Raw genomic sequence first — 24,499 nt, 5'->3', positions numbered from 1 at the left:
TAAGATTTCTCCATAAATATAATCCTTCTCCCTGTCAGCTGAAATGTGCTCTGTTAGATCTTTCTGATCCCTAACAGAGACTTTGGTTGAATTGACTAACTGTCTTTGGTGTAGTCTGTTATTTCTATTGTGCTGCGCTGTAATTATTTAAAAATTCGGCAAACTTGCTGATGTGCAGCATGTGACATATTTTGTTGCTGGGCTCTGTCTCTTCTTTTGGTTTTCTTCCTTGCTAAAGACACCGGATTATGTCGAGATTCCTTTCCAAGCTTGGGGCAGCTTGCCCCTGGGGTCACTCCTGCTCTTGCTCACCAGTGGTCTTATGGACAATATGGTTTCCAGTATCTTTCTGAAGCCTCAACTTGGCCTATCTAGTGTTACAGAGCTATAGAGCCACAGAAACTTATACAGTATGGAAACAAACCCTCTGGCCCAACTGTCCTTGCTGCATAATAGTCCCATTCACCTGCATTTGGCCCATACCCCATTCTTTGAAAATTTGCTCTTGTCAATTTTAATGTAGAATGGTAGGGTGGAAATACTTCTCTACCGAAGGAGGTGTAAGGTGCTCCTTCCCTTCCCTAGCCAGCAGGTCACCCTTCAGCAAGGTTTAGCCCCCCCAATCAGGGTCACGTGAAACCGTGGGAGCAGGTGGTGGATGGGCATACGAGCAGATGGTGCATATCACAAGCCCTGGCTATGCCACCACTGACACCAGACAGACAATCTCTGAAGAGCATTGAAAATGGCTCCCCTTGTAAGACACTGACCAGAAGAAGGCAATGGCAAGCCATTTCTGTAGAAATATTTGCCAAGAGCAATCACGGTCAAGAGCATGATTGCCAACGTTATACGATGTGGTACATAATGAACGAATGAACACCAATCACTTCCTCCCTATTCCTCATGCGGACCGACCGACCTCGGGGTGAAAAGGTTGCCCTCAAGTTTTTATTATGTGCTGGGTGCTGTGAATATACTGAAGGCCAATGCAATAGAGGCATGTAAGAGGCTCTTAAACTGGCAAACTGTGACCCTGTGGGTTTCCTCCCACAGTCCAAAGACATACCGGTTGGTAGATTAAATGGTCATCGTAAATTGTCCTGTGATTAGGCTAGGCTTGGGAGTTTTTGGGCAGCACAACTTGAAGGGCAAGAAGGGCCTATTCCATGCTGTATCTCAATTTTTTAAAAATATGTGCAGTAAATGAAAGGAGAAGAGCACTGTAGGCAGAAGGGGTTAGGATAGTTGGGCATTTGATTCATAGTGGAATTATTTCAGTATAGTGTTGTGGGTCACAGGGCCTTTTCCTGCACTGCGCAAAATAAAAGGCTCTCATTGGCTGTGGACCACATGGCACTGTGCAGCAGTAACAAATCAGAATCAGGTTTGTTATCACTGACTGATATGACATAAGATCTGGTGTTTTGTAGCAGCAGGACAGTGCAAAGATATAAAATCACTATTAATTTCAAAATAAATAAATAGTGCAAAATAAAAGGAATAGCAATGTAGTGTTCAGAGACCAATCAGAAACCTGATGGCAGAGAGGGTGAGGTTGCTTCTGAATCATTGGGTGGCCTCCATCCTTCCTCCCTAATGGCAGTAAGAGGACATGTCCCAGAAGATGAGGGTCCTCGTTGATGAATGCTGCCTTCTTGAGCACCACCTCCTGAAGATGGACGTGAAGGTGGGGAGGGTTGTGCCCACGACGGAACAGGCTGAGTCTACAGCCCTCTGAGGCCTTATGTGAGCCTATGCATGGGAGCCTCGACACCAGACTGTGACGCAACCAGTCAGCATGCTCCCCACTGTGGATCTAACAGAACTTGTGTGAGTGTTGATTCAAGCTTGCTTGTCCTTTTCAGAGAGCCGATAAAAGTCAGTCAGCTCACTGTGAGTCCAGAGTTGCATATGGGGCCCGAGGTGATAAGGGTGACAGATTTCCTCCCCTGGAGGGCTTTTATGAACCAGTTGAAACATTAACAGCAGCTCAGTGGTTTAGAAAACAATCTGTACCCATTCATCAGGCTACTGCAGAGTTCCATCCTGTGGACTGACGGTAACCCAGGCAGTTTGCAAGTCCCAGATGCAGCTGTGAGAAAAGTTCCCAGTCAGCCAGAGATGCTTGAAGCCCCTTGACTGCCAGGGAAATCCATCCCACTTGTCTCCCATATGCTCATACATATGTAGTGTCTATACAGAAGTCGGGTGTTTGTAACCTGGGGAGTACCTGTATTCTTTAGTTCATCCAGTTCAACACCACTCAAACTGCCATTCAAGCAGAGGAGGTTTACAAGAATGATCCCAGAAAAGAAAAGGTTAATGTTTGAGGAACATTTATTGGTTCTGGGCTTGTATTCACTGGAGTTTAGAAGAATGAGAGGGGATCTCATTGAAAAATACTGAATAACGTTTGTAATTACTGCACTTTACAAAGTCTATAATTTAATGTGTAGTTAATAACTACTCTTCCCCAGCCAAGCAAGGGGATAATGGTTCTTATAGGGGCTTTTCTTTCATCACTATTTTAGTCTTTGGCAGATGCCTTTTCCCTGATCTACACAAGAGCAGTATTTTGCAGACATCTGTATACAGCACAGTAGCATAGTGGTTATATAATGCTTTTAAAATACTAATAACCCTGGTTCAATTCCCGCCACTGTCATTAAAGGGTTTGTATGTTCTCCCTGTGACCGCGTGGGTTTCTTCCGGGTGCTCCGGTTTCCTCCCACGTTCCCAAGACGCATGAGTTAGCAGGTTAACTTGTCACATGGAGTAATTGGGCAGCATGGGCTCGTTGGCCTGCTTCTGTGCTATACAGGTATCCCCCGCTTTATGAAAGTTTGCTATGCACCACTTTGTTATTACAAAAGACCTACATTAGTATCTGTTTTTGCTAACTGAAAGAAATCCGAAGAGGATTTTTGCTTTTACAAATAAAGGTGAAAAGTGAAAATACCGTTCAGTGTTCGTTTTGCAGCGAGCCGTTATAGAGGCAGCGCACACCTCGAGCAGCGAGAGTGGCGAAAAGCGAAAATAGCATTCAGCGTCTGTTTTACTCTCAGTAAAACAAACACTCAGCACCTCAGCATCAGGCCGCCATAGCTTTCAACTGCGTGAGATTTTTGCTACGATTGACAGTGCTGGAATGATTACAGAAAAGTATGACTTTAATTTTGAAAGGGCACGTAGGTCTAGGGCAGGTTTGCAGGATGTTTTGAGTGCTTACAAAGAACTGTATGATAGAAAAATGTGTGAAGCTTCCAGTGTGCTCGCGTCTTCCTGATTCTGGTAAGTGAAACTGCACTGTACATTCATTATTTCTACTTTATATAGGCTGTGTATTTATCATATCATTCCTGCTTTTACTATATGTTAGTGTTATTTTAGGTTTTATGAGTTATTTGGTTTGATTTGGTAGGTTATTTTTTGGGTCTGGGAACGCTCAAAAATTTTTCCCATATAAGTTAATGGTAATTGCTTCTTTGCTTTACGCCATTTCGGCTTACGAATGGTTTCATAGGAACACTCTACTTTCGGATAGTGGAGGAAACCTGTATCTCTAAATAAAATCAAATCTGTACTTAGCAGGTTTGAAAGGACTAAATAAACTTATAAAAGGATTCAGCCTCCACTTTTTTCATTAGCTCATATATTGGTGAGGTGGAAAACAATTCGCAGTCTCATGGCCTGGAGTGAAACCTTTTTTTGAATAAAAAGACTGAGAAGGGAAGTGTAACAAGCCCCTGATTTAATTGAAAGCAAGAAGGAAATGAAATAATCACAATGGCAGGCTTGAGTGCGTCTGACTCTCAACTCAGAATGGAAGGAATATTACAACCTGGTTGTAAAGGGTATTGGTGATGAAAATAAACAGAGGTTTATTCTAATTAGTGCAACGAGGCACTTGTGTTTTTTTAAAATGAGAAATCTGCTGAGCCAGCGGAAACTTGATGATAAAATAATGCATAAACTCGGTGGATTTGTTGGAGAATTAAATTAACTCAAAGCCAAGTAAAGGTTGAAGTTTGAACCCCTCTCAGAATATGTAAACATTACATACAGCAAACTGTCAGGTCAGCAAAAAAGGAATTGGCTGCAGTCTACTGTCACTGTGTCCTTGTATCCAGGACAAAGAAGTGGGCAGGAAAAATTATTGTAAACACTACCCACCCAGCAATCTACCTTTTCAAAAAGCTTCCTTTTGGAAACTGATATAGGGCTACAAAAACAAAAAATTCACACCATCTTAAAATTTTCTTCCTGCAGGCAGTTAATCAGATCAACCATTCTAGTTATCTCCAACTAAACCTCTCTATCTATTACCTCATTCACTACACTGCAATGTAATCTCTTAAAACCACTCTTTATAATGTTGTGAACATTGTAAATACATGCTGGCATTTATGTATTTATGCACATGTTTCAAATATACGTACTTTAACCTCTAACTTCAGTTTTTATGTAATTCTTTATTCTTTATAATTGTTAAATGTTGTTTTTCATTGAATGTAGCACCCTGACCAACACACCACAGAAAATTCCCGATACATGTAAATGTATCTGGCGAATAAAAACCTAAACAAAATAGAGGCTGAGTTTGTACCCAAAGTAAGTAAGTTATCACAGTCAGTAGTCGGAAGTAAATTTAATATCAAAGTGCATATATTTCACCATATACAACCCTGAGATTTGTTTTCTTGTGGGCATTCACAGTAAATACAAAGAAGCACAATCGAATCAATGAAAAAACCAAACAAAAGACAGTCAAACAACCACTGTGCAAAGACAACAAACTGTGCCGATGCAAAAAACACAAAATAATTATAATCATTAATCAATAAGCAATAAATATCGAGAACTTGAGCTGAGGAGTCTTTGCAAGGTTGTGGGAACAGACTGGTGTTGGGGTGAGTGACGTTGAATGAAGTTATGCCCTTTGGTTCAAGAGTCTGATGTTTGAGGGGTAACAACTGTTCCTGAACATGTGGTGTCAGTCCCTTCTGTACCTCCTTCCTAACAGCAGCACGGAGAAGAGAGCATGACCTGCGTGGAGGCGGTTCGTGATGTTAGATGATGCTTTCCTGTAACAGCGATCCATGTAGATGTGGTGAATGGTGGGGAGTGCTTTCCCCATGTTGGACTGGGCTGTATCCATCGCTTTCTGGAGGATTTTCCATTCAAGAACACTGGTGTTCCCATCCCAGGCCGTGATGCAACCAGTCAGTATACTCTCCAACGCACTTCCTAAAGAAGTTTATCAAAGTTTTAGATGTCATGCCGAACCTTTGCAAACTACTAAGAAAGGACAGGTATTTGTGTGGAATCATTAAAGTCCATATTCAGAGCCCATGAAAGGTGAATCAGTCCTTTGGGAAAGCACTGAAAACTTCCCCAGCAGTGAGATCATCAAATAAAAATCAGAATCGTTTATTTTTTCCAAATTACCGTACATGAGCTTTGTCCTTTTGTGGCAGCAGGACAGTGCGAAGATGTAAAAAATACTATAAATTACAAAATAAATATATAGTGCAAAAGAAAGGAATAATGAGGTTGTGTTCATGGATTCATGGATCATTCAGAAATCTGATGGAAGGGAAGAAGCTGTTCCTGAACCAGTGAGTGTGTTTCTAGGTATAGTGCACAGTGGAAATATGCAAACCATACTGTTCTGCAGTAAATCAAAAATCATTTTATAAAGTTAGGCAATAGAATAGAGGGAAATGATGCCATATGATTGCTGGTTCCGGCAAGAAATGTGGTTTAAAAAGCTACTATTGTGTCTGTGCACAACTAGATATCAATTAAATAAAAGCACACATGCAGGAGATGGATTTAACTGATGTATTCACATTGCAGCGTGAGAGAGAGAGAAAGAGAGAGGGCAATGCGCATGCGTAGACCATAGCACATGCACAAGCAACAGATCAATATGTCGTGCTAAGGGTCATTGCTCTAAAAGAAATAGATCCATACATTACACTTCCTCCCCCCTTAGATTAATGCAACATAAAACTGTATATGTAAAACATTCAATTTCCCTTTCATAAACCTATATTCCAATAAACATGCTTTCACAATAACAGTCAATTACTAACTTCACAGTGCTTGGGTGGTGCTCTGCTTCTTTCAGGATAACACCTCTAGACCTGTGGCGCTGCATCAAATCTGACATGTGTCCAGTCAATGATAATGTTCTCGTTGCGTATCTGTAATTACAGACAAAGCTGATTTACTCCATTCTCAGTTTTATACCACACAAAAATCGATTGTGAGCCAGATGATTTTGTGATTTGCTTCAGTTGTACTATGCAGTTCTAGGCATGATAGTTCATCTTTGTCAGACTCTATGTTGTCTGATTCTGTTTTACATTCGGTAACTTTATGCAGTTGCTTAGTTTGAGACTTTTCACTTGGTCGTGCTTTTCGTCGGCCTTGCACATTCTCTCCATATGACCTTGTCTGTGGCACTTTCTCCAGACTTTTTCTTTGAACCAACAGTCATTTCCATCATGGGAGGGTTTGCCACATTGATAACATTTTTGGCTTTTTGCACCTTTCAGGGACATTTTGTGCATTTCACAATCCAACCTCCTTTCCCGAAGTTCTGCTGTATCCTTTGCTGAAGCCTCTAAGTATATTGCAATGTTCAATGCCTGTTCTAAGGTTAGGTCTCTGTTGGACTGTAGCCTCTTTTGAGTGCTTCAACTGTGCGTAACACATACAGGGCTGTCCCTCAATGCATCAGGAAGTCACCTGGGAAAGTCGGCGCATTTCTACAATGTATTCAGAAGTGCTTTCATCTTTTGAATGCTTCCTTTTGTAAAATCTATATATCTCGGCTATAACCAGTGGTTTAGGGCTCAAGTGATTTCATAAAATTGCCACAATTTTGTTGAATTTTGCTGGCTTTGGAGGGGTAACTAAGTTGTGTAAGGGACTGTACATTCTTGGGCCTGTTAAGCTAAGAAGTGTAGGGGCTTTCTTTTGCTCCTCCACGTTGTTCACATTGCAATATAGCTCAACCCTCTCGATGGACAACTCTCAGCCTTCATTAACTTTCCCAAGTGAGCCATCACCACATTATTTTCACTTTAAATTCAGTGTGTCTTTCGCTATTACTCACCGGTCCTTCGGCTTTCTCGTGCTGTTTGACTCTTGCTGTTTCAGCCCGTAACTGTCTGTGCAGTTCATGATTTTCTCTGACATGCAGGTTCGTACTCGTCACCAATTTGTCATGTCTGTGCCCAACTACATATCACTTAAATAAAAGCCTGCACATGATAGATGGCTTCAACTGGTGTATTTACATTCCAATGAGATAGAGAAAGGGAGAGCAATGTACATGCGCAGACAACAGATCAATATGTGGTGCTAAGGTCGGGGGGGGGGGGGGAGTCCCTGCTCAAAAAGAAATAGATCCATATATTACAGCTACACTGCCAGAACTTGTACAAATAAGCATGGAGTCAACAATCAAATTGGAAGTAAATATGTTTCTGAAGTTGTGAGCATTTTTACCACAGAAAGGAGTAGAAAGGAGGTGTTCACAAAGTTTAATGAAAACAGGGCTAATTTATCATTGTGGGTACAGAGCTGTGTAACCAGAGAGGGCTGTGGAAGCCAAATCACAAGGTGTATTTAAAGGAGAGGTTGATTGGTAAGGGGGTTAGGGATTACAGGGAGAAGGCAGAAAGATGGCAGGACACTTGATGAGCTGAATGGCCTAACTCTGCTGTTATATCTTATGCTCTTATGGACATGATATTTGATATTAAAATTGGAAGCCACATTACCCTGATGAACCAGGCCTGATGGGCTGGTCAATGCAACACCTGAACTTAAACCGACATGACTGAATCCGAAAACCTTTACATAGTCATAGTCACACAGAACTGAAACAGGCCCTGCAAGCTCATGCTAATCCCACTTGCCCACATTACAACCCCATTCTTCTCTGCCTTGCCTATTTAACTACCTGTCTAAATGCTTCCCAAATGTAGTTGTATCTGATTCCACCACCTCCTCTGGCAGCATGTCTAGAGGATCAGAAGATTATGGACTCTGAGCACCATGCAGCAGATGGGTGAATTCTTTAAACCAAGCATCACTTACTATGGTCACACCATTGATACTCAAGAATTACACAAGTGTACTGAGAAAATTCAAGCAGTAGTGGATGTCCCAAGGCCAAAGGGCGTGTTACAGTTGTGATCCTTTTTTGTCAATTACTATAACAGGTTTCTGACAAACCTAGCTATGTACTCTGGCCCTTGAATTCATTACTACAGAAGAAATGGCAATAGACAAAGCAGTGTGAGGTGGCAGTTAAAGGAAATGGTCAGCCAGCTGGTGGTGTAGTGGCATCAGCCTTGGACTTTGAGGCGAATGGTCCAGAGTTCGAATCCAGCTTTCCATATGTGCTGGGTTAAGTGTCAGGCTAGCAACTCAGCCACATAAAAAACAGTCAAATGCTACTGAAATGGCAATAATGCTGCTTGATATGCTACAAAGGTGTGAAAAACAACAACAACAAAGGAAATGGTGGCGTTGTACTCACACATTATGATCCACTTCATCTAGTGGACTTCATCAAAAACATGCAGATTAGTGCTCTTTTTGAAACTGCAACTTGACAGTTTATCATTTTCTCTTCCCTGTGTGGTCCATTTAATTTTGTCGGCCTCAGATGTTCTTGTATGTGTCCTGTTTTGTTGCATTTTCTGCAAGTTTAGCCTTGAAACCTGCATTGTTCTGGTGTATGTGCCATAACGGTAACACAATTTGTTCAGCCAGGTCAGTTTCTGTTTAGATGTTCAATTTTGTTCATGCTCACTTTTATTCCTGACCGCTACTCAATTGCATCTCTGTTTGCTGTTTCCACTGATACAGCAATTTCAACTGCTCTTTTAAATGTAACTTGTGCTTCAATTATGAGCAGTTTTTGAATGCTTTCTTTTAAGGTTCCAAAAACTAAATGATCTCTCAGAGTATCATTAAGCCTATCACTAAACTGGCAATGATCAGATAATATTAATTCAGCCACGTATGCTGACATGGATCCCTCCTCCCTTTCGATTATGAAATTTAAAGCATTCTGAAATCAACAATAGTTTTGGTTCTAAATGTTCCTGTGTTACCTTCACAATATCAGCAAAGCTTACTTTGGCTGGTTTGGTTTGAGCAGTTAAACCTCAATGCAAACTTTATGCTTTAAACCCAATGCAATATACTTAGTATACAATATCCAGTTATCTCTTGTGCAACCAAACAGGTCTATCTTTCTAATGTTGGCTGCCAGTTTTACCTACTTTATTTTAGAATCATTATCACCCACTACTCACTGTTTATGACCTGTGAATTCCTCCATTTATTTGTCTTTATTTAAAACTTGCCTGTTTCTGTCCCTTCCCGAAGAAGTGCATGCTGCATTACTTTTTAACTCAAATGCCTCACTGTGCTTTTTTTTATTTACACTCGAACGTCTCGCTGCACTTCAATGGGTAAGTAGTCATTTTGGGCTTTTTAAGAAGTTACCTGTCACCACTATTACATTTTGTAACTCCTAAACATAAAACTAATAGTGGAAAAACGTCAGGAGTCCAGGAGAATGGGTCCTAGTTTTGTTTTTACTTTAAGCAAGACACACACTATGACATGGTGGCAGGATAACATATGCCATTCAAGCACTTTTACAAATAACCCAGACTGCATAATGTAAACGACCATGAATTCTTAATCAAACACTATACAGAATTTACAATACTACTCAAATATTACTGCAATATGGAATACACAACACTTACTAATCAAGAAGCTATCAACCTCTGCTTTAAATATACCCATGTGTTGGTCTCCACAGCCATCCGTGGCACTGAATTCCACAGATTTAGCACCCCCTGGCTAAAGAAATTCTCCTCTTTGTCATTGTGTGAATGAAGACACGGGAGAAAATTACTAGTAGATACAAAGCAGCTTCTTTATTCTACAAAACAAGATACAGCAGGCATCATACGGAGATGCTTTTGATCGAAAGGTCTGCTGGCCCAGTGTGGGGCTCAATATTTTATGTGCCAAACATCAAATGACAATTCCATATTTACAATGTATGGACAATGCTTTCTTTGAAACTACATACAACCTTCAACCCTCCTGGTTCATATCCACACCGCAGACGTTCAAATGAATTTAAATCAGCATCGACTGGTCTGAGATTCACTGCTTTTAGGAACCCATTTTTCAGAGCTGCTCTCCAAATTAAATCCATAATACACATTCAGATGTGAAGACTGGTAGCCAAAGTCAATTGCTAAATGTAAATGTCCGAAACCCAAAAATTGCTCTAACAGTCCTCTCTGTTCTAAATGATGACATCGGTGATGTCATAAGGAATGAGGAACCAGAGGGAAAGGGCTTTGGTTTAAGTTAAGAGAAGTAAATGTAAAAGCCACCTGCGAGACATCTTCACATGGTTTGCAGCTGTGGGAGGAGCATATATATTAATGAGTGTGAGTGAGTTGCACCTTAATCCTAAAAGATTGGGAACTGCTAATGGAAAATGTCTCCTAACATTATTTGAAGAAGAGCACAATATTCACCTTTGGTTCTATTTAGCTACTTTTTGTTCTTCATTCAACCAGATTAAATCAACTCGTTATACTTTTTTCTGGCAGAGCCTGAATAATAAGAAGAGGCTAAAGGCTTATTCACTGGCACTTAGGAGGTTGAGTCGGTGCTTTAAACAATGAGGAATGTACATAGTGGGAATGCATATTATCTATTTCCAAGGGAATAAGGAAGCAGAGGGAAAGGGCTTTGGTTTAAGGTAAGAGAGGTAAAATTTAAAAGCAGCCTGTGGGATATCTTCACATGATTTGCTGTGTGTATAGGGAATGAGCTATCAGTAAAAAGTAGTTGAGGTAGGCATAATAATAACACTTAAAAGATATTTGGATACGTATATGGATAGCCGTCAGTTACCGTGCCAGTACAGAAAGGTAACTGTATAAATCCAGCATAATGGTCCAGAGCTTTGTCACAATGCCTAGGGTACATGGCAGGGATTGTTCCACTCGTGGAACCCAAGGGGTGCACAGTTAGCTTCCTCTCACAGCCAGAGATCTGCCCACTGGCCCAAAGCCTGATTAAAACCCACACAAGCACAGCCAACCCCACTCAAATGCCAGGCTAAAGATAAGAGTTAATTTTAGCCTTTTGTTCGTTTCAATGTTAATTATTGATCTTTATTGTGTGACTATCTTTTTAAGTGTGCTAAATGTAACATCTAATATTTGGCATGACACCAGGAAGAGATTTCAGGCACACAATTCTCTCCATCATCAATGATATTTCTTTTTTAGGACAATGCTTCATGAGGTTCTATGAAAAGGAAAGGAAGGAACATATGATAAGCAGCTTTCCATCTGCTATCGGAAATAGTTTCACTAGTTCTGCTGTTCCATTCTATTGAAGCTGCTCAGACATTTTATCCCAGTGGTAAGGTCTCAAAAACTTCAAAGTTCATAGTTCAATGTAAATTTATCATCAAAGTACATATATGCCCCTACATACTACCCTGAGATTTATTTTTCTTGTGGGTGTTCACAGTAGAACAAAGAAAATCAACAGGATCTGTGAAAACTACACACAAAGACTGACAAACTACCAATGTGCAAAAGAAGACAAACTGCAAATGCAAAAAAACCCGAGTAATCATAATAATCGATAAAGAGTAAATAAATAAGACTGAAGATTTAATGCAGGAGTGAAACAGGTGGAGGTAACTTCTACTTTGAAAAAGGACCACTCGACAACTTCATGCCCAAAGGAACAACTTTATCTGGGACGGCAAAACCGATATTTACATACAGAGGCTTTGATAGGGAGCCGCCAATCCACATCAAGGTGTCGATGGCAGCCTTGTCAAATAAGACCTGGTACCCTTCCCCTTCAGCTTTAGCGGCAGCTTGATCCATGTTTTACATGCACACCCTGTTTTCTAAACTGGTCTCCACTGATTCTCAATGGAACTCAATCTCTGGAGCAGACAATCACAACTCAGCTATTACATTCAATGCTAGCAATAAGCGTCAAGTTTCAGTCCTAATGTGTTCAATGTGAAGCCCAGCGTAGCTCAAGGGAAACAGTTTGAAGCGTGCCAGGGATACAAGAAGACCAAAAATGTTTCCTTTCCCTAAATAACATTGGTGAAGTAACTAAACTGTATGGTCACCACTTCAATTCCAAAATTTTATTTAGCTGTGTTTAAATTCATCTTCATTGTAGACCATTGGCCTAAGCTCTCGTTCACTAGCTCACTGTGCCATTATTTATCTTATCAAGTATGTTTGCTAAGTGGACTGAACTATTAATATACCACTGATATGATCCATTCATTCCACTGCCATTTTTGGAAAATGGCCTCGAAAATAATAAGATCAGAGCATGTTCAAATTGCCAGGAATTAAGTCATTATTGCCCTGTGTGTACAGACGGATGATTCATGGTAGCTCAGGCAAGCCTTTGCGAGCTGCAGTAAATCCGCCATATAAGGCTTGAGTTATTTTGGGATTAAACTGTGTTTCTTTCATTGACACTCTGTACAAACAACTGTAAAGACAAAGACTTTAAAAATAAGCATTCAATACAGTTGGCCAGTTTTGTTTGAGTTGGTGGAGATTCTACTTACTCTTGTTTGACCAAGAAAGTTTGGGTAAGGATTACAAAATTATCCAGGGATATTAGGGAGTATCTAGTTGGACTGTGCATGATGTCAACTCAATTCACACAGTGTCTATTCACATAACTGTGAAGCCCACAGCGCTGTGACAAAACAGCCCTGTGCTGAACTGTGCATTAAGTGGCAGGGATACACCTTTAACAATATTCTAATAACAGGAACATTCATCCAAGCAACACACACACACACACACAAACACACAAAACGCTGGAGGAACTCAGCAGGCCATGCAACATCAATGGAAAAGAGTAAATAGTTGACGTTTCGGTCCTGAAGAAGGGTCAAGGCCCGATACATCAACTGTTTACTCTTTTCCATAGATGCTGTCTGGCCTGCTGAGTTCCTCCTGCATTTTGTGTGTTATGCTTTAGATCTCCAGCATCTGCAGATTTTCTTGTGTTTGAGGAACATTCATCCATTGTCTTTCCCTATGTAGTTTCAAAGAGACAGAATCAGCTCTTATTGACATATAGCCATTTCTAGTTTATGAACATCCAATTCATAGACTCCCATACACACCAACAAGCTCCCATTATATGAATAAATTCAAAAGTCCAATGCCTGCACAAAGGTTGTTCCTCTGCATGGCGGAACAAGTTTCTTCTCTCTCTCAACTTTTAGTGATTGTTCCTCCTACCAGTCTTATGGACTTTTGATGTTGTTCATTATATTACTGTGCTGGTTTGGTTACCATATTGAGTGATTTTGTAAATTTTCCAATTTACAGCCAAAATTAATTTAAGGCCATCTGTAGAGACAGCTGTAATTAATTGAATTTCCTCATGATAATCCAATATGGCCAACATAGTACATTTTAATGTGCATTGTGGGAAATGTAGCAGGGAATATATACACAGCAAGCTCCCAACACCAAATAATCCATTTTATCAATGTTGATTGAAGGAGATTTCCCAAGATCCTTAAGATAATTCTTCATTTTCTCCTTATAATGATTCCATGAGACCAGTTTACATCTACCTGAGAGAGAACTTGTTTTAACATCTGACCAGAGCATAAAAAATAAGAGCATGTGTAGGCCACACATCCCCTCCAGATCGCTCTGCTGTTTCACAGGGGTTAGAGCTAATCTGATCTTGGCCTTAACTTCCCGAGCCGTCTCTCGTGATCAAAAACATCAGTGTAGCTGGACTCGGAACAAATTCACAATGATCTCTTGGGCAGAGAATTCAAAATGTACACAGTTCTTTGAGTGACAAAAATGCTCCTGATCTCCACCTGAATGGGTAGGTTTTTATTTCAAGAAATTTTCTCTCGTCCTAGATTTAGCCATTACTGCACCTGAGTCCATCTAGAATCTTACATGTTTCAATAAAATCACCTCTTATTTCAGAGAATTAGGCCTCATCTATTAGCCTTGCCCATCTTTTATCATTCATTTTTCATGTGAAAGACAATATCTGTGATAGTGCAGCACTCCCTTGATGCTACATCAAAGTACCAGTTGTGCAATAAGTCCCTGTAGTGTTTTCTTCTCTACTGAGTCGGCAACAGTTTATAACACGTTGCCATTACATGTAGTGGTGATCTTCGGGAAAAAGCTACATTGCTAAAGCTGGGAGCCAAGTCCCTACAAAGTGTTGGTTTGAGAATGAGCCTTTGTCTCGAAGTTCATAAGGAGCTTGTTGCTTTGTGCTTTGTAAGTATAACCAGTCAGGTAACTCATTCTGAATGTTGGCACACCAACAAGTTTTGGGATTGAATTGACACTTGAGAGTTCAATAGCCTAGTGTTGTAATAGTTACATTAGCATTTTGTTGCCATGGTGGCAGAAATCCTACACGTCAATGTGATCAAATGAGAAGTTTTCAATAGTCATGTAATGAAAGACTTGCATTGCTTGTTCATTTTCCGATATGTGAATAGTTCGACTCCCTTACATGTTTCTGAGCAACAACAACAGACAGTGAAAGGGTTAACTGCCGCTTCGCTGTCATGTCATTGATTTCAAAGGGTCGTGGTAATTGGGGGGGTGGGGGGGGGGTAAAAGAGGTATGGAAGGTGGGAGTGTAGAAAAGACCTACATTTTAAAGCCATTTACAAAAAGGAGCATTTCTGTAGCTATAAATGCATTTTCAAAGGGACTTTGTGAAGGTGAATAATCGCAAGCTGCTTTTATATTTTCCTAACTTAACATGAAAAGCCACCGTTTACATGGGTTAGTCTGCTTTCTGCGTAGCAGAATTGTGGCCATGTTAATGAAATGGCATTGATTTCATGAGAACTGTAGAGTAGACAGGCAGTATCTTTTTCCCAACGTTGAAATATCTAATATCAGAGGGCATGCATTTAAGGTGAGAGGAGATAAGTTCAAAGGAGAAGTGAGGGGCAAATTATTTACACAGGGATTGGTGGGTGCCTGGAATTCACTGCTTGGGGAGGTGGTAGAGACAGATACATTAGGACTTTTAAGAGTTGTTTAGATAGGCACATGAATGTGAGGAAAATGGAAGGATATGGACATTGTGCCAGCAGACGAGATAGTTTAGTTGGCTATTTGATCACTAATTTAATTGGCTTGGCACAACATAGTGGGCTGAAGGGCCTGTTCCTGTGCTGTACTCTTCTATGTTCTATGCTCCTGTTAACCAAATCCTTTCCATAATGTGTCCTATAATCTGCATTGCGATGTGGAGGCTTCCAGGAGTGAGATGGATTGTCTGATTGAGTGGTGTCGCAACAAAAACCTCGTACTTAACTTTAGCGAGCCAAGGGATTGATTGATTCAGGAAAGGGAAAGTCAGGAGAACAGACACCAGTCCTCATTGAAGGGTTAGCGGTGGAAAGGGGGAGAGGCCTTGATTTCCTGGGCGACAACAGTTTGGATGATCGGTCCTGGGCCCAACATATTGCTACAATTACAGAGAAGGCACGCCAGCCGCTCTGCTTCATTCGGAGTTTGAGACCATTTGGTACGTCACCAAAGACACTTGCAAATTTCTACAGAGGTACAGTGGAGAGCGTTCTGACAGGTTTTATCACAGTTTGGGATGAAGACACACAATGCATAGGATCACTAGTGGATGCAGAACGTCGTAGGTTCAGCCTACTCCATCATGGGCACAGGTCTCCCCCACCATTTTCCTGAGATTGTGGGATCCTTCATTCAGGACCCACACCATCCAAAATATGCCCTCTTTTCATCACTGCCATGCAGGGCGCTGAAGACCCAAACTGAATGATTCAGTAACAGCTTCTTCCCCTTTGTTATCATATTTATGAATGGTTCATGAACCCATTATGCTACTCTGTTATTCCTTTTTTGTACTATTTATTTTGAAAATTATCATTTTATGCCTCTGATGATGAAAAAGAAGAAAAATTTCATGTTATGTCAGTGATAGTTAATCTGGTTCTGATACCTAACTTCTTTATTGGGTCAGGGGATGTGGATGAAACTGGCACTGACATAATTCATTGTCCATTCATCGTTGAACTGAAAGGCTTACTCAGTTGGATATTAAAAGTCTAATCACATAGCCGAGGGCAAGAGTCACCTAAAGGCAGATTAGTAAACCAGGTCACGGTCACAATCGCTGGCGCGAGTTTCCAAATTCATCTCTGGGGACGGAATTTGAAATTCCTTCCCCTAGAATAGATCACTGATCCAGAACTCTGGATGAGCATTCCAGAAAAAGCAGCCAGTAAAAATACAGAGAGGGTGGGGTAAGGTGAAGGGGAATGGGGACCATAGGGACAGAGAAATGCAGCTCACTGGAAGCAGCCAGATGGACATTGGAAAGCCATATTGTATAATTTCTGGTGGCGGTGAGATGCTTCAGGTTACTGTTTTAGTTTTGTCTGCATTATTGTCACACACAGTGCAAGGATGTAAGACACTTAAGTCAGGGAGTGTGATTAGCTTTCTTTGTGCCTTGCTCAATGCACTGTACCGATATCGTGCTTGTTTTCAGTTGGTAGTTTGTGTCCCGAATAAAACAAAACCTTTGTACTTGAGCAAGAAGAGTTTGCTCGAAAGACTGGAACAGTCTTTATTAGAGGTGTTCTGACTAATTTAAAACTGAGCCACACTGAAGCAGGAACTGGGAAAGATGGCAAATTGCAAGTTGGGACAAGAGCTACAACTGCCCCCTTACCTCCTCCTTCACCTCCACACTCCTTCCGAGTGTGGCAACACTTTACCTGAAATCTGTTGGGTCAACGGTACTCCCGTGGGTGACCGCTTCATTCAGCACTTCATGTGCCTCAACAGGTATGATCTCCTGGTGGCCTCCCATTCTGTCATGTCGATCCACATGATTTACTCTACTGCCACAATGAGGTCTCTCCCAGGTTTGAAGAGCAAAATATCATATTCTGTTTGGGTAGCCTCCAGCCTGACAACATGAACAGCGATTTCTCTAACTTACAGTAATTTCTGCCTCTTCGTCCTTCTCTAATTTTCAATCCCTCATTCTGGCTCCCCTCTTGCCCCTTCCCATCTTACCCCTGCCATCACATCCCTCTGGCACCCCTCCCCTTTCCCTTTCTCCGATGATCCTCTCTCCTCTCCTATCAGATCCCTCCTTCTTCTTCAGCCCTTTACCTTTTCCACCTATCACTATCCAACTTCTTAGTTCATCCCCCCCCCTCCCATCCGCACACCTTTCCTCACACCTGTGTTGCTCTGGCTATGGAAACTAAAACTGATCCACATGGAAGTGGAACTGGGAAACTTTATTCACACACTAAGCCTCCAGCCTCCAAGAGAACCTCAAATCTCCTGACATGACGTTTTGTAGTTTTTCAATGCAAAGGTGACAATAATTGATTAACACGCACAAAATGCTGGAGGAACTCAGCAGGTCAGACAGTACCTATGGAAATGAACTAGCAGTCAATGTTTTGGGCAGAGACCCTTCATCAGAACTGGAAAGGAAGGGGAGAAAGCCAAAGTAAAAAGGTGTGGGGTGGGGGAAGGAGTACAAATTAGAAGATGATAGGTAAAGTCGGGTGAGTGGTGGAAGAGGTGATAGGTAGCAGAGGTAAAGGGCAGGAGAAGAAGGAATCTGATAGGAGAGGAGAGTGGACCATGAAGAGAAAGGGAAGTGGTGGGTGTTGGGCAGGTGATAGACAGGTGAAGAGAAGAGGAGAGGTGGGAGGGGAACCAGAGTGGGGAAAGTAAGAAGAGGGAAGGAGGAGGGGGAAATATACTGGAAGTTAGAGAAATCGATATTCATGCCATGAAGTTGGAGATGACACAAACAGAGTATGGGTTGGTGCTCCTTTATCCTGAGAGTGGCCTCATCATGGCAGTAGAAGCAACTATGAACTGACATGTCGGAATGGGAATGGGGATTGGAATTAAAATGATTGGCCTCCAGGAAGTCCTGCTTTTTACAGATGTGGTGAAGGTGCTTCGACAAGGTGGTTTTCCTACGCCAGCTCTCACCAATGTAGAGGAGGCCACATCAGGTGTACTGAATACTGTAATGATCCCAACAGATTTGAGGTGTCGCCTCACCTGAAGGGATTGTCTGGGGCCCTGAACGGAGGCGGCTCAGTTTTAGTTCAGGGTGAGGGTGGATGTCTGGGAAGTAGAGGAGATGCGGATGAGGGCAGGATCAATGATGGAGGAAGGGCACCCCCATCCTTAGAAGATTGAGGACATCTCTGATGTCCTGGAGAGGAAAGCCTCATCCTGAGACAGATGTAGCAGAGATGAAGGAACTGGGAAATAGAAATGGCAGCCTTAAATGATACGGCAGGGTGTGAAGAAGTACAGTCAAGATAGCTGTGGGAGTCATTAGGTTTATAAATGATTGCAATTGCTATAATCACCTACCTTACTTGGAACTTGGGAAGATAAGTTTACAGAACACAGACAGACAGGCAGACAGACATACTTTATTGATCCCAAGGGAAATAAGGTTTTGTTACAGTTGCACCAAACAAGAATAGTGTAGAAATATAGCAATATAAAACCATAAATAATTATATAATAATAAATAAATAATGCTAAGTGGAAATAAGTCTAGGACCAGCCTATTGGCTCAGGGTGTCTGACACTCCGAGGGAGGAGATGTAAAGTTTGATGGCCACAGGCAGGAATGACTTCCTATGATGCTCAGTGTTGCATCTCGGTGGAATGAGTCTCTGGCTGAATGTACTCCTGTGCCTAACCAGTACATTATGGAGTGAATGGGAGACACTGTCCAAGATGGCATGCAACTTGGACAGCATCCTCTTTTTAGACACCACAGTCAGAGAGTTCCGTTCCACCCCCACAACATCACTGGCCTTATGAATGAGCTTGTTGATTCTGTTGGTGTCTGTTACCCTCAGCCTGCTGTCCCAGCACACAACAGCAAACATGATAGCACTAGCCACCACAACCTCGTGGAACATCCCCAGCATCGTCCAACAGATGTTAAAGGACCTCAGTCTCCTCAGGAAATAGAGACAGCTCTGACCCTTCTTGTAGACAGCCTCAGTGTTCTTTAACCAGTCCAGTTTATTGTCAATTCGTATCCCCAGGTATTTGTAATCCTCCACTATGTCCACACTGAGCCCTTGGATGGAAACAGGGTCACCGGTGCCTTAGCCCTCCTCAGGTTCTCCACCAGCTCCTTAATCTTTTTCACATTAAGCTGCAGATGATTCTGTATACAAAATTACTTAGTTATTTGAAAAGGTAGCATATTCCAACTAACAGAAGCCTTCTGAATATACAAAACTGGTGTTTGACAATAAGACCATAAGATTGCAAACTGCGGGCATCAAAATATATATCTCTTTTGTTACAGCACTGAAGGATGGACTATGAATATACAACTAGCCAGAAGGTTGACTGTACAGACCTGTCTTGAGCTGTGACTTAAGAAGCAGCTTTACTTATTTACTGCCCGTAATGCACTGGCATTTAGCGCATCCATGAACATTCTGTCACCCGGTTCGGATATGACCCAAGTGCATAGTGAGGGACACTGAAGCAGGTCGATAGTTCACAAACTTTAATGCGAACAGTGTTAAAGGGAAAATAAACAATAAACACTGGGCCAAATAGGGCTGTTAAACAAAACTCTCAAATGGGAAATGAAGCCTACACTGCGACTGAAAAGAACAGCTAAACATTAAACGAATACCAGCAGTCTTCAGAATCAGTTCACTCGAAAGCCCAATTTCTCAAGGAAGGCCAAAAGCAAACAGCAGCGAAGCATTGCCGTGCTCTGTCCAAGTCTCGACAAGCACTACGACTACTAGTATAGAATTAAGTACTATCATGATTAAATAATAATTAGCTGACTTGTGCAAATTCACAAGTGCAATTGCTGTATCTACAGCGCTGTGGTTGTGACACATTCTCCATCTCTGGCGGTGTTCAGGGCTCCCTTCATCATGTCAGTAGCTTCCTTTCAGTTTTCACCGCTGTCATTCGTGCAAGTCCCAGGTGGAGACTCGGGAATACCATCACACTCAGATGTAGAAGGATTCTTCTTTGCTGTTTCCGTAACCATTTTGATTTACCGGTCAGGGTTGTTAACCCTGAGCTGAACCCCCGACCCTGGAGGACCAGTGGAACAGTCTTCGTCTGGCCTCTGCCCTTTGACCTGCTTGGCGTAGGTGACCCTGTCAAGAACCAAAGCATGAGGCTCTGACTCCAGCAGCATAGCTGTCCAGGTCATTGAGGCATACAAGCCTCCAATCTCTATGACAAGATTGTGGTCCTCTTGGAGGCTAAGTAACAGTGATGCACCTTTAATAATGTATTTATAGCAGGACCACTCATCTATTGTCTCCCCTTGTGTAGTTTCATTTGGGTAGAATCGGAATACCATGCACCTAGATCATTGGTTTCACTAGCCACAAATTATTGGTTGGAAGTTAGATTGTGAACAGATTTTATTTCCTGAAGAATGGTTCTTGTACTTCAGTCCATAATTATGCCATCTATAATTTCATAACTCCAGAACAATCCCTAACAAGAGGGCATTCAGCAGTACAGCGATTGTGACTCCAAATTAAATAAAATTGATGTTTTTGAGCACGAAGTGGACGGTCGTTATTAGAACAGTCAAGGATAGAAAGGTTCTGCATCAATTGATGGGACCACCCATAAAATCCTGAAGGAACTCAACAGATCTGGCAGCATCTCTGGAGAGGACATCTTGACAAGGTGATGCCGAGGAAGGTTAACATCCAGCATTTAGGACCATCACCACTCGGGACATCCTTTTTCTCCTTTCTACCTCTAGGGAGAAGATATAGGAGCCTGACAATCACACTCACTGATTTAGGAACAGCTTCTCTCCCTCCGCCATCAGATTTCTGAATGGTCCATGGACCTATAAACACTCGCGCCACTTATCCCTGGATCTCCCCAGGAACACTACTTCACTATTCCCCTTTATGAACCATTTATTTATTTACTTTTGTAACTTACAGTCATTTTCTTTTATGCCTGGTAACAATCTATGCAACAATGCAAATAATTTGTGCACCATCGTAGCAAAGCAGTTAGCAAAACACCATTACAACTTGGGGAGTTGGAGTTCGGAATTCAATTCCAGTGCTGTCCGTAAGGACTTTATAGCTTCCCATAATCGCGTGGGTTAGATCTGAGTGCTTCTTTCCACAGTCCAAGGATTACCAGTTAGTCAGTTAATTGGTCATGGTAAATTGTCCTGTGATCAGACTAGGTTTAAATTGTTTTGCTGGGTGGTAGGGTCTGTTCCACATGGCATCTCTATATAAATAAAATAAATGTTTAAATAACTTTTTTTGATTCTAATGTATATTCTATGTTCTAGAATTTGAGAGAAGAGACACATTCTGTGTTCTAGAATTGAGAAAAGAGACGTGGACACTTAGTTGGTGTTGAAGCTGTAGTTAAATCTCAGATAGGAAACTCCAGAACTTGTATCTGGACAGCAAAGCTGCAGTGATGAGAGTTAAGTTTGCACATGGAGGAGCCCAGATGTCTCAGGGGCTGCGAAATTGGAGGAGTTTATACACTTAGGGAGGGCTGGCCATGAAGAAATTCGAAAACAATGATAAGAATTTTATAAGCAGGGAACTGACAAACAATTTTCTGTGGTAATAGTCTGCCTAAAACACAAAGAGAGAAAATGTTGAAGTCAAGTTTTGGACATTGGATTCCCGTAATCTTTGGCGAGCTTTTCTCTGGACAATACTGAGGCCAATATCCATTAACCATCTATGATTCAGCGCAGTGGCTGTATTTGAAATTCAAAGCCGATTGATTTTATGCAAGATGAACAATAAGGCTTTTGATTTAAACCAACAAAAGAGAGTGGGTGCTCACAGCCATCCAAAATGACAACAGTAAACTGTAAACAAGCAACTCCAGCTCAGAGCTGCCCCCTGGGGTGAGGGGTTAACATGCTGTCGTGGGAGAGTCAGGGCAGTGGAGGGTCTGCCTAGTCTGACTGTATGCTACTGTTCAGAGGGCATGCCATGCCTGGGTAGTTCTGGAAAAGGGACATGTGGCATCCAGGAGGACCATAGAGATGTTTCGGGATCATTGGGCACTGCAGGGAATAAATGCCATCCTTGATGAGGTTGGGACTGTGCTAGTTTAGTCTGTGTTAGTCATGACTTGTCTGTTTCTTTGCTTGTGGTTGTACAATAGTGCTGCAGTGGTTTGAATTTATAATAAATGTATTTTTGTTAAAAAAAAAGAGGCGTTCTGGCCAACAGCTCCACTTAGCCTGGCTGCACCAAGTTCATTTCTGTTGCTATTTTGGAATCTTGCTGTGCGTATCTGCATGACGTGATTTCCCTATCCCAGTGGAGGTGTGTGTTTCACGCTAAACTCTCTGTGCTGCTCCAATGTGGAGGTTTAGTCGTAATTGTGTTTCCTCGAACTTGAGCACCTGACGATCAATTGCCAATTGTTCTATTTACCGAGAGAGTTCTCCTCTGTAATCCTGACCACAGTTTACATACCACCAGTGGCAGACTATAATCAAGGCACGGAGATAGTGGATGATGCCGTCACCAGACAGGAAACAGTTCACCCAGGCACATTTCATATCATAGTCAGGGACTTCAACCTGGCTTGTTTGAAGAAATCTCTGCCCAGTTACCATCAGCACATAACCTGTAGCACCAGAGATCCCAACACACTAGACCAGTGTTATACTAAGATAAGGAATGCCTACCATTCCATGCCCAAACCACATTCCAGTAAATCTGATCACTTGCCTGTCCTTCTCCTGCCTGCATAAAGGCAGAGGCTAAAGAGCAAAGCTCCAGAGATTAACATAACAATATGTTGATAGCGGGAGACAGAGGAATGGCAACGGGAATGCTTTGAGTCATTAGGCTGGGCCGTGCTCCAGAACTCATCTGTGAATCAGAATAAATGGTTGTTACAGGCTTTACTAAAAACCATTGTAGGTGAGTGTGTCTCTACGATATCATCCAGTCTTCCCAACCAGGATCTCTGGATGAACCATGAGTTCCACAATCTGCTTAGGTTAGAGGTATTCGAGTCTGGCGACCAAGGTAGTAACCTGAGTTCGAGGTACAATCTCTAAAAAGCCACCTCACTGACAAAGTGGCAACTCCAGACTAAACCTGAATCAACGAAGGACGCTCACCAGCTGTGACAGGGCTTGAATAATAGCACCTCCTACAATGTGAAATCAAGCAGCATAGGTGACCACAGGGTCTCACTTCCAGACGAGCTCAATGCCTTCTATATCTGCATTGACCGTCAAAACATGAACGATCACAGACTCCCGCAGCCCTCGAAGATCCTGTGGTTTTAGACTCTGAGCTTGACTTGCTGGCATTCTTCAGGAGGGTGAACCCATGGAAAATATCCAGCCCAGACGGGGTACCTGGCTGAGTGCTAAAGACCTGTGCTGATCAACTGGCAGCTGTGTTTACTGAGATCTTAAATCTCTCGCGTTGGCAGTCTGAGGTATACACCTGCTTCAGTTATACTGGTAGCTAAGAAGAACATGGTAACCTGCCTCAGAGACTATCAGCCAGTAGCACTTACATTGACTGTGAATTGTTTTGAGAGGATGGTGCTGAAACATATCAGCTCCTGCCTGAGAAGCAACTTGGATCCACTACAATTTGCCTACCAGCTCAATATGTCCACAGCAGATGCCATTTCACTGGCTCTTCACTCAACCCTGGAAGTCTGGACAACAAAGATGCAAACATCAGGGTGTTCTTTGTTGACTGTAGCTCAGCATTCAATGCTATCATCCCCTCAGAACTAATCAACAAGCTTCAAGACCTTGGCTTCAATGTCTCCTTGTGCAATTGGATTCTTGATTTCCTCACTTGAAGATCCCAGTCAGTTCAGACTGGCAACGACATATTCTCCACACTCTCCACCAGCACGGGTACGCCACCAGTCTGTGAACTTAGCCCCCTGCTCTACTCATTTTATATTTATGGCTGTGAGGCTAAGCACAGCTCCAATGTCATATTTAAGTTTGCAGACAACACCATTGGCGTAGGCTGAATCAAAGGTGGTGACGAATCGCTCTCATATAGGAGGGAGATTGAAATCTGGCTGAGAGGTGCTACAACAACAACCTCTTACTTAATGTCAGCAAGACCAAGGAGCTGATTATTGACTTCACAGGAAGGAAACCAGAGTCCATGAGCCAGACCTCATTGGGGTTCAGAGGTGGAGAGGGTCTGCAACTTTAAATTTGGTGCTATTATTTCAGAGAACCTGTCCTGGGCTCAGCACACAAGAGCAAGTACAAAAAGCATGGCAGCACATTTGCTTTCTTAGTTTGTGAAGCT

At 42.0% G+C, this 24,499-nt stretch overlaps 1 long non-coding RNA gene across 2 annotated transcripts in view; it reads left to right on the top strand.

The window, feature by feature from the left end:
- Positions 1-539: 539 nt before the first annotated feature.
- Positions 540-24,499, top strand: part of LOC132378884 (uncharacterized) — an 81,548-nt gene continuing 57,588 nt past the window's right edge. Inside the window, exon 1 of one of the 2 annotated variants that reach the window (XR_009507212.1) lies at positions 540-1,833. This is a non-coding gene — a long non-coding RNA (uncharacterized LOC132378884). Of the gene's footprint in view, positions 1,834-14,281; positions 14,400-24,499 lie in introns of those variants that run through there. The other variant, XR_009507211.1, reaches the window with a different exon arrangement.

This window comes from Hypanus sabinus, chromosome 21, assembly GCF_030144855.1.
Source record: "Hypanus sabinus isolate sHypSab1 chromosome 21, sHypSab1.hap1, whole genome shotgun sequence".
Classification (NCBI taxonomy): Eukaryota; Metazoa; Chordata; class Chondrichthyes; order Myliobatiformes; family Dasyatidae; genus Hypanus; species Hypanus sabinus.
Note: the sequence above shows the minus strand (reverse complement) of the source record. Positions and strands in the feature narration are given on the sequence as shown.